At 35.6% G+C, this 19,298-nt stretch overlaps 1 protein-coding gene and 1 non-coding gene across 8 annotated transcripts in view; both read right to left on the bottom strand.

Moving 5' to 3' along the window:
- SPAG16 (sperm associated antigen 16) overlaps nt 1-19,298 on the bottom strand; it is a 1,020,255-nt gene that overhangs the window by 812,185 nt on the left and 188,772 nt on the right. The window lies entirely within an intron of this gene.
- LOC139083717 (U6 spliceosomal RNA) lies at nt 6,243-6,349 on the bottom strand. Its single transcript, XR_011540625.1, has one exon. It is a non-coding gene; the product is annotated as a U6 spliceosomal RNA (small nuclear RNA).

The following is a 19,298-nucleotide window of genomic DNA, read 5'->3' as shown; positions in this document are numbered from 1 at the left end:
ATATAATGTCTGTAAGAATTTTAATTCCTACTCAAATGAATTATTTCCTCTAAAATATTTTAATAATTTAAAATAGAGATGAGCACTACAAGAAATAGAGGAAATCAAATTTTAAGTTGAAGAATGATATCATGGCTGATTTATCAATGCCTCCTTTTAAAACAAACAAATCAAGCACTGAAAAGCAGAAGTAAAATAACACTATCTTCTTTTAAATAATAAGAAATTTTACTGCAGCTATAATCATGTCCCTTTACTAATTCCTAACCACTTAAAAGTTGAAGAACAATGAATTGTAAAGTTTGATCTTTGTTAAAAAGAAAAAAAAGGAAATAGGAGGTAAAGATCTTTGATTTAAATGATGAATCAAGTATATATTAATTCATATGAAAACACAATAAGTGAACAGGGTAAGTTTCCAAGCTATGCACAATATGGCTCCATTTTTGCAAAACCAAAATAAGTAAGTGCGTATGTAACCATGTGTTAACCATTGCGTATTTTAACACTACATTTCCAACTAAATAAAAAACTATTCACTTATATAATAATGACTAACTCAGAGCAGTAGAATTATACATGATTTTTAGTTTCTTCCTTACTATTTTCTATATTTTCTGAATGTTTTGTTATTAGAACGTATTATTTTCTATTGAAAAATACTAAAGTTATTTAAGTTACAAGGAGATATTCTGTTAAGATTTAGCAAAATTAATTTACACCTATGTCAGCAGGAATATAGTTTCTCAGAAAGCAAGTTACACTCATTCAATATTTGTATATGACTATGTGACACTGAGAACTCCATAGTTCAAAAAGTAGAAAAACATGTCTATTTCTCTGTGTAATGTATATTGCACAACAGTAATTTCCTAGATACATGGTACCATCTTCTCTATGTGAGATATTGTGAAAGCAAAATATGTGACTATGTAGAAGCAAAAATCACTAAGCAGTTGTCAGAAGTCCCTGATACCGATAACAGTCCTGACCCCAAGTCAGAAATACTCATGACATGATATTCATGGGCCCTATGTGACCTTCTGTTCTATGAACTTTAGTACAGTGTAATACAGAAGGAGGATTATCATCTAAAGAGTTCAGAAAAACTTGGGAATATCTCTTCCTTCTCTTAATAGTCGCAGCACTATATTAAAATCATCCCCCTGGAACTCATCATCCCGTATCATCTGGGCAAATTGCTGAGTTCCATCTCTGCCCTCCCTTCCATAAAACAGCAAGCACCCTGAGGACAGAGATAATATCACCTCCAATTCATTTTGGTATCCTCCCAAAACAAAGCTTTCCAATTGGTTTGCCACAAATGGGTTATGGCTATGAGCAAAATATCACTTCTCTTTAGTACCCCGGGGCAACAGGAGAGGCCTAGGGCTGCCAGAGCCCAATGCCATGGTCTCCTCCATCAGTGAAAAGCCTTGTTTACTTCAGCAAGCCATACAAATATTTTATCTGAGTGCTGCGGTCTGAAAAAAGAAGTCAAATAATACTGCCTAAAATATCAAGTGTTACAGGTATGCTATGTTCACGACATCAAGAGTAGGGCCACACACCCTGGGATAGTGTTTACAGTTAAAGCTCTTTTGGTTTTCCAGTAACCAATTTGGTCTATGACCTACTTTTAGCTCCTAAAAGCAAGTTTATAACTTCTGGGACTATACCTCTGAGCCCCATCACACAAAGAGCTGGCCCCTAATGCGTTCTGAGAGTCTGTGTAAATTCAGTCTGTGGCTCACAGACAATTTGTGTGTCTGTGACAGAATTAGGCCATATATGAAGTCTCTCCTTCTGCCACAAACTTGGACTTTGGAAATATAATCTATTCAGACTCCTGAAAGGATTTAAAGTCTCTCCCACCTACACCCCCCATCAAGCAAGGGGTTTCTGGTACTTATGATTTTGGGCAACTTCAGGCCAATAAACTCACTACACATGGTGTCCTGCTCATCCAGGTGACCACTCAAGATGTGTGCCCCTTCTGACCTTCTACTCTCTCCCATCATCTCTTCTTCACACCATTCCACATTTGATCAATCCTTCTCACTATGTGCTCAGGTCATTTCTGTTTTACAGCCCTTCATTTCCTTATACCACATAGATCTTGAGGTGAGTTTCTCTATTATTCTGAACTTCAGTCCCCTGTGTATAAAAGTCAACTAGGCAGCTTTATACAGATGTCCCACAGACATCCAAAGTTCATCATGTCACAAACCAAAATCTTTCCTCCAAAATCTTCCCTCATCCTGGGGCTGGCCCCGTGGCCGAGTGGTTAAGTTCGCGCGCTCCGCTGCGGGCGGCCCGGTGTTTCGTCGGTTCGAATCCTGGGCGCGGACATGGCACTGCTCGTCGGACCACGCTGGGGCAGCGTCCCACATGCCACAACTAGAGGAACCCACAACGAAGAATACACAACTATGTACCGGGGGGCTTGGGGAGAAAAAGGAAAAAATAAAATCTTTAAAAAAAAAAAAAAAAAAAAAAAAAAATCTTCCCTCATCCTATGTCTTCTATTCCAATGAATGAGAACACTACCAATCCTGCTGCTCAAGGTAAAAACATTTGGCGTTCTCGCTCTTGCTCTCACACACTACATAAGTATTCCACCACCAAGACCTGCCAATTTGCCTCCAAGTACCAAATCTGTCAACTCTTCCCCATCCTTACACTGTTACTTCTTTAGCCAAACTGTTCCCATTTGATCCCTAGATCACTGCATTTATCCCTGACCTGACATTACTGCTTCTGGTTTTGCTCCACTTCAACTCATTTTTGATGAGCTAAAGAATGATCTTTTAGGGACAAAGTTTCTAAGCACAGCCTCTTTTTCAGTGAGAGCCTGAGGGGTTACCATAGAATAAAGTCCCAACTCTTCAGCATGGCTGCAAAAGACCTCCATGGCCTGGCCCAGATCAGCGGTGGACACTGCATGCTCCTTGAATGATTCCCTGGCCACACTGAAAAGCTCTGGGCTGACCTCTAGGTCTTTGCACAGACTGCCACAGCCTCTCTCTTCTTTACCCAACTCACTCCTACTTATCCCTTCAGGCTTCCACATAGAGGTCACTTAATGCAGGAAACCTTTAATGATCCCCCAATTCAAGATGAATTACATGCTTCTCTGTGCTCCTTTCACACACTACAATTACCCTGATCAAAGTTTTAATAATTACCTTGTAATTATTTCTCTCTCAACCGCTAGATTCTAAGGCTTAGACTGTATGCCAAATATAGGCAGAAACTATTTGATTTATTCACTGTTACGCCAAAGTCAACCAGCACATAATATGTCTTCAAAAAAATTTAGTGATCTGGAAAATCCCCAAATATGTGGAGATTAAACAACATACTTCTAAATAACGCATGATTCAAAGAAGAAATCTCAAGAGAATTAAAAAAATATTTTTAAATAAATGAAAATACATTTTATCAAAATTTGTAGGATGTAGTGAAAGCAGTGGTTAGAGGGAAATTTATAGCATTGAATGCATATATTAAAAAGAAGAAAGATCTAAAATGTATCATCTAAGTTTCTACTTTAGGAAACCATAAAAAAAACAGCAAATTAAATCTAATGAAAGGTGAAGAAAAGAAATAAGAATTGGAGCAGAGATCACTGAAATTGAAAACAGGAAATCAATAGAGAAAATCAATGAAACCAAAAGCTGTTTCTTTAAAAAGATCAGGAAAATTGATAAGCCTCTAGCCAAGCTAACGAAAAAAAAAAGAGAGAGAACAGATTACTAATATCAGGAATGAAATAAGTAAATCACTAAATATCACATGAAGATTAAAAGAATAAGAAAAAATAACATGAATAACTCTATGCCCACAAAATGGAAAACCTAGATGAAGTGGAACAATTCCTTGAAAGATATAATCTGCAAAACCTCACAAAAAGATTCTGAAACTAGTACGAAGAGGCAAAAGACCCAGAATGGCCAACACAACACTGAAAAAAAAGAACAAAGTTAGAGGACTGACCCTGCCCAACTTCAACACTTACCATAAAGCTACAGTAATCAAGACAGTGTGGTATTCACAAAAGAATAGACAAACCAATGGAACAAAAAAGAGCCCCGAAATAGAACCACATAAATATAGTTAACCGATCTTTGACAAAGGAGCAAAGGTAATACCATGGATCAAAGACAGTCTTTTCAACAAATGGTGCTGGAATGACTGGATGACCACGTGTAAAAAGAAATTAATCTAGACACAGACATTGTCCCCTTCACAAAAATCAATTCAAAATGGATCACATACCTAAATGTAAAGTGCAAAACTATAAAATTCCTAAAAGATAATGTAGGAGAAAACCTAAATCATGTTGAGCATGGTGATGCCTTTTCAGATACAACACCAAAGGCATGATCCATGAAAGAAATCATTGATAATTGGATTGCATTAAAATTAAAAACTTCTGGGGCCAGCCCCTTGGCCAAGTGGTTAAGTCCACGTGCTCTGCTTTGGCGGCCCAGGGTTCCACAGTTCGGATCCTGGGTGCAGACATGGCACTGCTCATCAAGCCATGCTGAGGTGGTGTCCCACATGCCACAACCAGAAGGACCTAGAACTAGAATATACAACTCTGTACTGGGGGCTTGGGGAGAAGGAGAAGAAGAAAAGAAAAAAGAAGATTGGCAACAGACGTTAGCTCAGGTGCCAATTTTTAAAAAAAAAATAAAAATAAAAACTTTTGCTTTGCAAAAGACAATGTGAGGAAAATGAGAAGGTAAGTCACAGACTGGGGGAAATATTTCCAAATCACACATCTGATAAAGGCCTGTCCTCTAAAATATACAAAAAACTCTTAAAACTCAACAAAAAGAACCCAAACAACCCCACCAAAAAATGAACCAAAGAGATTAACAGACCCCCACAAAATAAGATATACAGATGGCAAATAAACACATGAAAAGATGCTCCACATCATATGTCATCAGGGAAATGCAAATTAAAACAACAATGAGATCTTACTACACACCAATTAGAATGGCCAAAATCCAGAACACTGACAACAACAAATGATGGTGAGGATATAGAGCAACAGGAACTCCCATTCTATGCTGGTGGAAATGCAATACGGTACAGCCACTTTGGAAGACATTTTGGCAGTTTCTACAAAACTAACTCTTAGCATGAAATCCAGAAATCATGCCCCTTGGTATTTACTCAAAAATCTGAAAATTTATGTCCACAGCAAAATTTTGACATGAATGTTTATAGCAGCTTTATTCACAATCGCCAAAACTTGGAAGCAACCAAGATGTCCTTCAGTAGGTGAATATGGATAAATAAACTGTGGTTACCTCCAGATAATGGAAAATTATTCAGTACTAAAAAGAAATGAGCTATCAAGTCACGAAAAGACATGGAGAAACCTTAAGTGCATATTACCAAGTGAAAGAAGCCTATCTGAAAAGGCTGCATACTCTTTGATTACAGCTATATGACATTCTGGAAAAGGCAAAACTATAGAGACAGTAAAAAGATCAGTGGTTGCCAAGGGTTGGGAGGGAGAGATGAATGTGTGGAGCACAGAGGATTTTTAGGGAAAACACTCTGTATGATACTATAATGATGGCTATATGTCATTACACATTTGTCCAACCTATAAAATGTAAACCATAGACTTTGGTGATTATGATGTGTCAATGTAGGTTCATGGATTGTAACAAAGATACCTCTCTGGTGGGGTATGTTGATAATGGGGGAGGTTATGCATGTGTGGGAGTAGAGGGTATATGGGAAATCTGTGTACCTTCCTCTCAATTTTGCTGTGAACCTAAAATTGCTCTTAGAAAGTCTTAAAAACATATTAGTATTAAAAACTTTCTCAGAGCCATTAATAAATGCCAATTTTCTTAGTTAATAAGCTTATGACTTAATTTTTCTCTTATGAGTAAGATGTTACCTGAATATTAAATCTGGTGTTTTACTTATCTAACAGACTAGTAAGAGATAATTTATTAATTACATCATTAAGATAAACTATTAATTAAATTAAGAGATAACTTATTAATTATCCTTCCATTAAGATTTTTAAGTAGGAGAAAAATGATTAATTGAAAATAAAAGAGGAAAAGACACAAAACAAAAACGTTTGGTTTAACGAGGACACGGGCTCCTAAGAGATAGCTTGTCTAAGCCTATAAACACTTTTGAGTAAACTCAGAAGCTGTCACTAGATTCTTTTGGGTTTTTTTATTGATGTCACAATAGTTAAAAACATGGAATGCCTCATGAATTTGCATGTCATCCTTGCTCGGGGGCCATGCTAATCTTCTCTGTATCGTTCCAATTTTAGTATACGTGCAGCTGAAGTGAGCACTGTCACCAGATTCTTTAGTGTACATTTTACTACATCACAAAATACATGTAACACACTTTCCCAGGAATGGAACCCTGTCATCAGCTACTTATATACAAATATAGTACATTAAAGTACAAAGGAATTAGAGCTTGAAGTCCTCATTTATCATTTAGAAAGATCTAAAAGTCAAACAGTTTATGCAGGGTTAGTACTTATTTGATATTACACTTAAATAAACCTGCCTTGGTTTCCTATTGAAGGCATAGTGTTTAAATTTTTTAGGAGTATATTGCAAGGCTGGAACTTGACCAGTTTTGTAACACAAAATCACTTTTGTGTCAAATTAGTCATGCGATAGTTATGACATGGAGAAACAGCAAAGTCCCTAAATACTTTATTTTATAAATCTTCCTATTTCAAAATGAGAATTTGAAAAATCCAAAATTCAAAATCTAGGAATACTGTAAAATAAAATTCATATTCAAGATATAATTTAAATGGAAAATAAAAATAAATACATTTTTATTGATAAACAACTGGGATTTATAAATATTCTACAGTGAAAAAAGCCAAATTAACTCAAGGGCTAATTTTCAAAACCATGAGGAAATTTTCACATAATCTACTTAGATAAACTGGATTCAAAATAAACTACAAATTATTTCCAGGTAATTAATTCTAAAAGCTATTTTTTCTCTTGTGATATTCTTATTTTTTATATCTTTTTTTATCTTCAAGTTGTAACAGTATCTGTATATATTATAAAAGCAATCAAAATTTGAATTCCTAAGGGAACAATTAAGTAAAAATTACTGCCTTTGCTCAAAGAAGATATAGTAAGGTAGAGAAATTCCAAAATCTAAATGATAGAATGCTGTTTGCAACATACTGTAATTTTAATGATTATCTAGGTTAGGGTCAATTACAGAAAAAATTCCATTTTAGGACACTAAACTCCCATAACAAAGCACCTCGTAGTAACTGAGTTGGAACCTTATAGTTCTAACATATTGTGTGCTTGTACTTGTCAAACCAACATTATTTTTGAATGTCCTAACATGGCTCCAGAGAGTATAAAAACTGTTAAAGGAAGAAGCTGAGAGATAAAGCTGGAATGATATAGATGCAAATACAATGGCACATGCATCTAAATATTTGAAGAGCTTAGTAAAAAGCAGTAGTAGGCATTTCTATTTATCTTAGAGAGAAACACAAGTGGCAGAGAGGGGAGAGCAGACTCTATGGAATACAGCAGATGCCTGACATGCCACTCTAAATTGGACAGGGGTTGCTTCATGAACAGTGAATACATTGCCCTTGGAAATGACCATAATGAAAGGATGCTTCATTTGCTTGAAGTGATAAAATAGAGACTGATTCTCTATCTCTCATGAATGCTAAGAAAATACATTGCATACTCATACTTATCTCTTGCTGTGTTAACAAAACCCCGTAAAACTTACTTGCTTAGAACAACCAGGTACTATTACTGCTCATGTTTCTATGAGTTGACTGGGCTCAGATGGGTAGTTCTCATGTGGTGTGACACATGCAGTTACAATCAGTGTTTGGGGCTGGGGTCCACTAGCTCCATGTCCAAGATGGCTTATTTAATCACGTCTGGTGTCTCAGAAAGTATGGTTGAAATAGCTAATCGAGCCCCTTTCTCTCTTTCTCTATATGGTGAGCGTCCTCACAGCACAGTGGTCTCAGGATCATCAAGCCTGAGATGTTGTACATGGTGACTGATTTCCCCCAGGGAGAGTGTTCAAGAGACACTTCAGAAATTGCAGTCCTTTTCATGACCTAGTCTCAGAAGTCAGGCGTGATCAACTCAACTACATTCCCTTGGTCACACAGAGTTAACCCAGATCCCATGCAGGAGTGACTACACTAGGGTGTGAATACTGGGAGACATGGTTCTTTGAGGGATTTATCTTTGGTGGCTATCTACTACATACACTTTGCATGTAATGTTTCCTAATTTTTGCATAGGAAGAGACTGGCTAAAATAAATTATAAAACGTGACGTCCTATGGTTCTTTGGGAAGATATGAATGAAATGGAAAAAAAATATTTAGCTATCCCTCTGTATTTTCAGACACAGAGTTAAACATCAAAATTGTGGATATTTGAAGAATAATGAGACTGTGATAATAACAGAGCAGCTACTTGTATTTCTCCAGACCCGGGGCTTTCAATCAATCTGCCACAACTTTGACTACACTGTGAAGTATCCCAGAGACTTGACAACGTGGTTATCGGTGACCAAACATCATCATATGGGAAAGAAGTAAAACTGTGGGCTTGCGTTGTCATAGCCAAATATAATGATGGTGGAGTAGGTCCGTGACCCCGAGAGACAGGGTGGAGTGCCGCACGCCCGTTTGCTAAGTTACCCTACCGTCTTTGAAGCTCAGCACCAACTTAATCGTTCTTTTAAGATCACTAAATTTCCCAGGAACTCTAATTATGTACTAATTTGCTGCTATAAGCACCCTAGTTTTAAAACTAATCTTTTAAAAACATACTTAAAATACAAGCAAAAAGAAATAATTTTGAATCGTATATGTCATTTTCTCTACAGTTGTAAGAAAGTTATTAGATTTTATATAGGGCAATTTAAAATTAGGAAACATACATAAAAATACCTAATACAATGCCTAGCACATAGTAGGGTTCCTAAATATCTTAATTAGTATGTAGATACGTGCACATAAACACATATGCACGCATAAAAACCAACGATTTTTCTAGGAAGAAGAACTATTACTGGATTTTGTTGTCTATTGTTAGAGCCATATTTTAATAACTTGATAATCCAAAAATCTTTGAAATAATACCTAATCTTATGGATACTACTAGAAATAAATGAATGCTTTGGTATACTTTATGCCATGCATGAGCTTCTACAAATAACATAGCATTTTCTCTAGAAGACACGTTCAGAAAATGCCGTAAGAATGCTAAGACTACTAACCTCTTGCTTTATGCTTCAGTAAAGCCATCTACAATCTTGTATCAACATTTTAATTAATAGCGTTATCAAAGATAACCCCAAAGATCTAATATTATAGATTTAAAAGATCCTCGTGTTATAGATATATAATGTGTGGGTCCAATACTATAAACCTAATACTCCAGATCTTTAAAAAATCAATTTAATAATGACTTTTAGAATTACCTTTCTAACTCATTTTGAGTGAGGATATTCATGATCTTTTTAATTTTCATTTTTTAATCTCTTCTTTGTGACACTATTGTTTACCTCTCCTTGAGTCTATCTCTTCTTACATTTTCCTCCTATTCTTTTACATTTTATACCATACTGGTTCCTTTTTTTCTCCCCTACAATCTCATTGTGACATAGAATCAGTCTCAGACTTTAGCCTTGAGTCCTTCCCCAAAAAGGAATGAATCTTGAGGGGGGAGCCGGGGTAGAATAAACTAGTTGAAAGTAAAGAGCCAAAATAAAAACAATTGAGAGTGGCAAAGACGACATTCTAAGTAACTCAGAGAAGTTAATGTGGGAAGTATGCTAGGAGTCATTGAGGGCCTACAGATAATACAACTTGATTCATAGAGGTTAAGTGAGGTGTTTAGAGTACCGATGTCTTATTTCTAAACTCAAGCGTTTTCTCTATAATATGGTGAAACTCTTCATTCTAAAAACAGGAAATTTTAAATGTAAATTTTTTAGTAAATAAAATCCAACGCTTTGAATTATTTTGGCTCATAAAATTACCTCATAAATTACCTAAATGCAAATTATAAACATTAACATATAGTTAAATATAACACTGTGACACTTTATTAGCTTTCAAGTAGTATATACGATCTGATGTTCCAAAGTTAGCAATTCAGAATCAAGTGAAATAAGATGATCCTTTTTCCTGAGTATAAAAACAATGTGATCTAACGTATGAAATCCTTGAAACCAGATTCTCTCATCTTTCTTGTCATCCTTTATTCCTACCCACTACCCCCAACATGCATGTATTGAATAAATTTCCGATGAGAACAGATGAAAGAATTAAGTAAATGCATGAGCAGTTCATAAGCCTTTTCTTCTACTACTAAGCCCCTACTATCTGGTCCATGATAAGAAGTAGAAAAAATTTTGAAAAACAGAAAACTATTGAAAAAGGTGAGAAAATGGTATATATACTAATCCACTATTCTTTTGCCATTATCAGTTAAAAGAAGCTGAACTTAAGGCAAGTTCCCTTTTGATTACCTATAATTTTATTTCATCTTGTGCCTCCTCTTGTTTTCCAAATTTAAGCTCCTTTTTGACATTACTTCAACTTCTACAGTTCCTATACTAACCAGGTGAATATATTTCCCTAACTCATCTTTTGCTTTCTCTCATCCTTTGTAGGACAAATAAAACCAATCAAGTATTGGGTTTATCCACTGAGTATAAAATACTTAAATTTTCAAATAAAGCATTGAAATCTGTTTTGATTTTCCCCCATAGATTAAAAATGGATTACCATTTACTTGTATTCTCCCAAAAGACATATGAAATGGGAATCTTAATTGTTAACATTAAATACTGGACTTTTGATTGAAGCAATATACAAGACAACATACTCTGAAGGATTCTTCTAGTAAAAAAAACCTAAAAACTAAATAAAACATAATTTTATTGCATTATTGCATTCAACAGAAGTGAAAGAAGGCAAAAATAAGGGAAAATAGCTGAACTAACACATAGCTATAGGCAGCAAGCTGCAAACACATGCAAAAGACAGGCTGCTGTGATGGCAAATGCCAAGACGAGCATTGCAATCCGGAGACTGGCTTTAGGCCAGCCATATGATAGGGAAGCAGAATCTCAGAAACATTGCAAGAAATAAAAAGTGTACATGCAAACAATAAGGAACTATCAATAATTATCAAGGATAGCCTTAAAAGAACAAAATGTAGACTTCAGAAGTAAAAGACAAAATTCTTCATATATAGAAACACAAAAGATGGATTAAAAAACAAGATATGACATATATAAAGAGAAAATTGGAAGATAAGAATAAAGAAATTTCTGAGAATGCAGCACAAGGAGAAAAGAATATAAAAAATTTGAAAAAGAGGTTAAGAAATATGGAAGATAGAAAAAGAAAGCGTAACCTACATCTAATTGCAGCCCTAGAAGGAACAGATTTTTTTTAATGGATAAAAGATAATATTTACAGAAGTAAAGAGTGGGAATTTTGAGAAATCACAAAAAACATCCTATCCAAATACAGGAAGCATAATATATTTCACAGGATAAATGAAAAAATATTATACCTACTTTGGTGAAATTTCAGGACAAAAAGACAATGATGAAATCATAAAAGTAGTAAGAAAAATGAAATTGATAAACCTAAACAGTGTCTTTATAAACTGCCTTCATAGAATAACAATAATAATGTCTATTATGTTAAAAACAGAACTAAATACCAGACAATAAATATATGTGAATTGGGAGTGTTTTGTTTAGAGTTAAAAAGTTTGCAGATGTTTGTATATGCAACTAATTAATTTAGATTGTATTGCATGTGCATGCTAAATTTTTAAAGGTAAACACTAAAAGAAGAGAAACAGAAAAAATGTGGTGAAAAAAAGTCAATGTATTTTAAAGCAAAAAAAGATAGCATATAAAGACAAGATAAATATAAAGCAAAATATAAGATAGTAGAAATAAGTCCCAATATATCAATAATCACAATAAAACACTTAAATAAATGTAAATGGAGAAAATCACCAGATAAATAAAAGAGATTGCCAGCTACATGCTGTTTACTAGAGACAACAATTAAAACTATCACAGAAATCTTGAAAATAAAGGTATGAAAGGATGTACCAGGCAAATACTAATTAAAGATGAGGTAGCTATATAACAGAAGGGAAAATAGCCCACAAGACAAAGCACTACTAGAAACCGAAAAGGGTGAGGTAAAGGAAAAAATGTGTAGAATAAAGATCAATGAAAGGGGCAGCCTTTTACAGAGGATTTCTTTATATTTCACTTTCAAAACAAAGACTAGAACAAACACTTGTTTGTAATCTTTCACAACCATGCCAATTCTTGAGTGTTATCCTAAGGAAATAATCAGAGATATGAACAGAGCTTTTATGTATAAGGATTGACCTCATGGGATAATTTGAAACAGTGAAACAATAAAAATAACCAAAATGAGTAGATATAGGGAGATAAAATGCATTATGAAATACACAAATACTGAAGCACTATAGGGACGTCAAATCTAGTGTTTCTAAAGAATGTATATTATCATGAGAAATGTTTATGAGAAGTTAAGCGAAAAATAAATGCACAAAACTGTATATAAAAATGTAAAAATATATAGCATTTGTACTTGAAAAAACTGTATATGAAATGTCATTCCAATTTCATTTACTTACACATATAATTTATATATGTGTATAAATATATACATATATATATAAATAGTGTTAGGAAATAAAAAGATAGCATTGGTTTTTAAAGTTTATTTAAAATTTGAAAAACATTTTTAAAAGTAAAAAAAGATTACTAAAAAACGGAGTTTCAATTCATCCAGTTGATATAACAATTCTAAACTTATAAACATTTAATAACTTAAAAATGGGTGAAGCCCAAATTGATGAATTTGTAAGAAAAGATTGAAAATTCATCAACTTACTCGAGTTGACAAAAATATAATACAGAAGATGTGAATTACACAAAAATCAAATTGCATTGAATATGTATATAGAAATCTGAACCCCTAAATTAGAAAATACACAGTCTTCTCAAGTATGCAAATTTACAAAAATGGACCATATACTAGTTGATAAAGTACTTATATTATTAGGATAAAAGGTAAGCTACTAAAGCAAAAAGACCTCAAAAAGGATGGCTTGAAACAAATTGAAAATAATCTTCTCACAAGTAACTCTCTCAAGGTGAGTGATCAAAGTTGATGCACAGTTGGATCAGGACTCCTTCCCTTGTTTGTTCATCCATTTAGGACATTGTCCTGGTCTGCATGGTCAAAGATGGGTTACAGGCACATCCTTCTTCCATATAAAATGAAAGGAAATGAGTAGAAAGCACTTCAAGCCCCATGCTCCATTAAGAAACAGACATGGAAGTGGCACTGTATCAGTTAGTCATAAAATAAGCAACCACAGTATCTTAGTAGTCTACAAGAAGAAGCAAGAAGCATTTATCTGACTCATGCTTTGTGGGTAAGTGGGAGGTGAGTTGATATGGACTGGGCCCAGTATGGCAGCACTGATCCTCATGTCTTTCATTGGACCGGAGAGACATACTTTTCTCATGTCCATGCAGAGGTGCAAGACAACAACCCCAAATGTGCAAGCACATCTCAATCTTCTGTTGTGTCAAATTTCTTAAGCTATCATTGGCCAAAACAAGTACATAACAAAGGTCTCTGTCAATGATCAAGGAACTAGCATAATTCCAGCAGACACACACCAAGTAAGTGCATATTCCCCTGGCAAAATTTAATGTCATGGTCACATCTAGGTATAAAGAAGGCTGAGAGATACAGTATCTAACGATATGTCTAGCTATATTGTGAAAACCGTAGAATAAAGAAGATACATTTTGGTGAAGAATTAGAAATCTCTGCCATAGCAACTCCCAACATTTTTCAAGAATTGGTTTCATAGAGACCATGTACTCTGACTGGTTTATTTCAACTAGAAATATATAACAACAAAAAAAAAGATAACCCAAAACCCATGGATATTTAAAATTGAAAATATCCTCTACATAAACTATGGGACAAAGACAAGATCATAATGGAAATCTTAAAATACTTAAAACTCAAGAAAAATTAAAATGTTATACAGAAACACCTGCAGGATGTAGTTAAAGTATATTTAACTGCATATACTATATGGGGATTTTATAATATAAAATACTTAGAAGAGTAGCAAGGCCAAAAATTAATGAGCTATGTATCCAACAAAAGAAGTAAAGAATAAACCCAAAGAGTGTAAACAGAAGGAGATCATAACAATGAAAGCACAAAGTAATAAAAGAAAAAATGACATATAATGGAGGATCATAAAACTCAAAGTTGGCTCTTCAAAAATACCAATAAGATTAACCTATTTCCAGGAAGACAGAAAAGAGATTAGGGCAGTGGGCGTGAAGAGGGAACTGTAAGAAGGGATGGAGAGAAACAGATGTCACAAATAAAAAGAGAATATAATTATGGATCCATTAGAGATTTAAAAGAAAAAACATGACAAATACCTTTATGCTGGTAAATTTGAAACTTAGACAAAGTGATTATATGCGTGTAAATATATTACTTTATAACTTACCAAAATTGATTCAAGAAGAAATAATCTCTACAGTTCTATTACATTAAAAAAAAATCTGAATCAATAGTATAAAATCTTCCTATAAATACATACCAGCACCTGTTAGTTTTAAATGTGACGTCTATGGTACATTTAAGGAACAGTCTTCCTAACACAAAAATCCTTCCGAAGAAGAGATAAAAAGCGACTAGTCCCCAATTCATGCAATTATGACAAGATTATAAAATGACAGGGACTAAAAAGAGAAATTAAAGGCTAATTTATTCATAAAATAGAAGTAAGTATCATAAGAAAAAGCAGTGAATTAGATTCAGAGTTGTATAAATGAGATACATGATGAAAAAGTTAGTTTTAGCCCAAGAATAGAAAAAAATGTTTACATTAGAAAATCCAGTGTAATTTACCACATTAAAATATTAATGGAGAAAATCATCTCAGAAACAGAAAATTCAATATTCATTGTTCATAGATGATATTATTTACAAGAAAAATACAAAAAGAAATACAAACTATTAAAATAGAGAGTTTAGCAAAGTCATTGTATTTAAGATCAACTTAGAGTAACCAGTTTCATATCTATATAACAGTAACTAACAGAACACTTGTTTTTCATTTATGCATTAATTTACACACAAATTATTTATGGCATACTTAATCTTTGTCAGTCATGTTTTTGGTACTAAGAATATAGCAATGAATAAAACAGACAAATATCCCTGCTCTCATGGAGCTTACATTCTAGTGGGGAAGAGACAAAACAGGCAATTTAATAAGTTCAACACAGATGTGTAGGAGAAAGATACATAAGACATGTAAAGAAAAAAACAAAGCAGGCAAGAGGCCCAGGAGGATCAGAGACTGAGGGGTAGCATTAAAACTTAGGTTGAGTGGCTATGGAAGGCATCTCTCAAAGGAGACATTTGAGTAATGCTTTAAAGGAAGGGAGGGGATGAGCCATTAGGATGTCTGTAGGAAGACAAGTCAGGCAAAGAAAATGTCAAGTGCAGCAGCCTGGAGGTAGGGCCACGCCCAAAGTGTTCAACAAACAGGTAGGAGGCTAACATGGTTCCAGCTGAGTAAAAGATTGGAGAGTAGTGGGGCGGCCCAGTGGCGTAGTGGTTAAGTTCACATGCTCTGCTTCAGCAGCCCAGGGTTTACAGGTCAGGATCCTAGGTGCAGACCTACACATTGCTCATCAATCCATGCTGTGGCAGTGTCCCACATACAAAATAGAGGAAGATAGGCACAGATGTTAACTCAGGGACAATCTTCCTCAAGCAAAAAGAAGAAGACTGACAATAGATGTTAGCTCGGGGCCAATCTTCTCACCAAAAATAAAAGATGGGGGAGTAGCAAGAGATTAGGTCAGAGAGGTAAAAATGGGCCAGATCATGTAGGGCCTCAGAGGCCATGACTTTACTTGTAACTCTGAGAAAGATAGGAAACCACTGCAAAGTTTTCAACCGAGAAGTGTGATGGACAGACATGTTTTACGAGGATCACTCTGGCTGCTGTGTTCAAAGGAGACCGAAGGAAAACAAAGACACAAGCAGAAAGACTGGTTAGGAGGCTATTGCAATAATCTAAGCTACAGATGGTGGGAAAAACAAACAAGAAGCAACAATGCTGGTGGTAAGAAAAGATAGAAGTATGGACATTTTTCTTTTTTTTTTTAAAGATTTTATTTTTTCCCCCAAAGCCCCCCAGTACATAGTTGTGTCTTTTTAGTTGTGGGTCCCTCTAGTTGTGGCACGTGGGATGCCGCCCCAACGTGGCCCAGTGAGCGGTGCCATGTCCGCGCCCAGGATTCGAACCAGCGAAATCCTGGGCTGCCAAAATGGAGCACGCAAACTTAACCACTTGGCCACAGGACGGCCCCAAGGGATATTTTTCAAAGATAAAACCAAAATAAATTCTTTTCGCATCTCATGTGAAATGTGTAGGTGAGAAATGACTCAAAGATAACTCCAGAGTTTTATGGCTAAATAATAGGAAGGATGGAGTCTCCATCAATTCAAATGGAGAAAACTGTAGGAGAGAGAGCTTTAGTGGGGAATCCATATACAACTGCAGGGGTCAAGCATGCAGTTGGATAAATGAAACTAGAGTTTGGGGAAGAGATCTCAGTTGAAGAAGCAAATTCAGGAGTTATTAACATATAGGTAATTGACAGTCCTAAGACTGGATGAGATCACCTAGGGAATGACGACGGGAGAAAGAAGAGTCCCCAGAACTGAGCTCTGCAACATCTCAACACGAAGAAGTTGGAGAGATAAAGAGCAAACAAAGGAAATGAAAAATAATGGCAGTTATTGGCAATAACAAGGCCTATGAACTGACCAGACCATGAGTGGCTGAGAAGGATGGAGAACAGGATCACTAAAGGAGAAGCTGTTGAGGAACAAACCAAAAGTCCAGAGTGTTAGAAGGATCATCTGTGTGACTATTTAAATAACAAAGAATTATGGCAGGAATCAATTTTAAGAAGGTGACAATGTCACAGGGATTAATTTTCTAAGTTTACCAAAAAACTACCTGAGAAGAAATGTCTGTAATACAAAGTTGCAGTGAGTAGGATAATCAGATGCTATAAGATTCAAGACAGGGTGCATTCATGAAGGAGGGCAGGAGAAGGGACAGAAAACAGCAATGAGAAGCAAAGGGGACATTTCAGGTTCAATGCTATGGTCGGGTGGGAAGTAGAGGGAACAGTTACCCTGAAGAGTGCTGTAGGACATAGTGTGCTGGAGTGTCTCAGGATATCACCTCCCAACTTCACATTTAGTGAAGTAAGACAGCAGCTTGAATGGTTATGGTGTGAGAATTTATAACACAGAAACTGGAAAACACAACAAATCAAGGCTTACCTCCCCACTAATAGCTGATTGCTAAACATTTACCAGACCCCTACTAGCTGCAGGAGGAAGCATAACTAGGGAAAAGCTAGATTTCCACTAGCAGAGAAGTTGAAGGGAACATTCACAGAAGTTGAAAACACAGAAGATCTTGATGATCAATGATCTTGAGTGCCAGAGAATCAGAGAAAAAGTCTGGGGAGTCAGGAAAGTGAAAGGAGGGATTGGATCAGAAAAAGTTATATAAGGAATCTTACGGGTGCCGGCCCCATGGCTGAGTGGTTAAGTTTGCATATTCCACTGTGGCAGCCCAGGGTTTCTCTGGTTGGGATCCTGGGCACAGACATAGCACCGTTCTTCAGGCCATGCTGAAGTGGCATCCCACATGCCACAACTAGGAGGACCCACAACGAAAATATACAACTATGTACTGGGGAGATTTGGGAAGAAAAAGCAGAAAGAAAATAAAAGGGAATCTTAGGGAAGATTAGCGTTCAGGAATGAAAGATGAACTTGGAGTCCTGGGCTCCTTATGAAGAGTAAAAAGGACATGGATAAAGGGTATGGGTATTGATGAAAGAGAGGATTTGCGGAAGACAGGCCAGGAACATGTGCTGCTCAGAGCCTCCCATTTGGCTCCTGCTGACAGATGCCTGAGGTCCTGGAGATGGGCGGTCTCATTCTGAGTGCTCCAGTACTCTGCCGTCTCCTGCCAATGGTGGCCTGCAGAGGTGTTGTCTTATTCCAAGTTTGAGAGTGCCCTCTCCACTCCTGCTGATAGAAGTGTGGAGTTGGACAGAAGGGTGATCTTGCACTGAGCTCATACACTCCTTCTTGATTTCTGTTGAAGGAGGCCTCAAAGTCAACAAAGGGACAAGTTATTTATTTTAACTACTTGTAAATATTATTTACAATAGCAAAAATTATAAGGTACTTAGAATTATACTGAACAAAAACATACAAGATCTGTGTGGAGAAAAGTAGAAAAATGTTATTGAAAGACATTAAAGGAAATCTAAATATACAGGAAGATAAACCACATTCATCCATGCATTGAAACACTCGATATCATAAAGACGCCAGTTATCTCTACATTGATCTATAAACCAAAGCTATTCCAATACAAATCCCAAGAAAAAAACTTTTTAGGAATTAGGAGAGCTTATTTTAAAATTTATAGCAAATTATAGAATAGCTAAAACACTTCCGAAGAATGAGAATAAAGTTGAGGGAGTTGCCCTAAGATATATCCAAACATTAAAAACTGTAATAATTAAAAAGTATGGTACTGCCATAGGAATAAACAAACTCACCAATGGAACATAAAGTCCAGAAGCAAACCCATGTATACATGAAAACTGGTTAAATGATAGAGCTGGTACTGCAGACTATTGGGAAAAAGAAGAATCATATAATAAATTGTGCTGGGACAAGCAATTATCTGAATGAGACCGAGTGAAATTGGATTCCTACTACATTCTACATTTTTTTAAAAAATTTGATTTTAAGGCAACTAAACATTTAAAATTGGAAAGCAAAACTTTATGAAGAGACATCCAGTCCAGACAAGATGGTGTAGACTATCTCTCCTCCTGCTCTTCCTTCTAAGTGCAACTATAAACCCTGGAAATAATGAAGACACAACCAAAGTGCAAATCTGAAAAGTGGAAATAGGAAGGCAAACTGGTTAGAGACACCAGGATTAGAAGAACAGTATAGGGGCAGAGTATTTTTACCACTCCCTATCCAACAGAATAAGGTGACCCAGGTCTGACCTGTAACATAGC

Source organism: Equus przewalskii, chromosome 5 (genome assembly GCF_037783145.1).
Source record: "Equus przewalskii isolate Varuska chromosome 5, EquPr2, whole genome shotgun sequence".
Lineage (NCBI taxonomy): Eukaryota > Metazoa > Chordata > Mammalia > Perissodactyla > Equidae > Equus > Equus przewalskii.
This window is presented reverse-complemented; position numbering and strand designations above follow the sequence as displayed.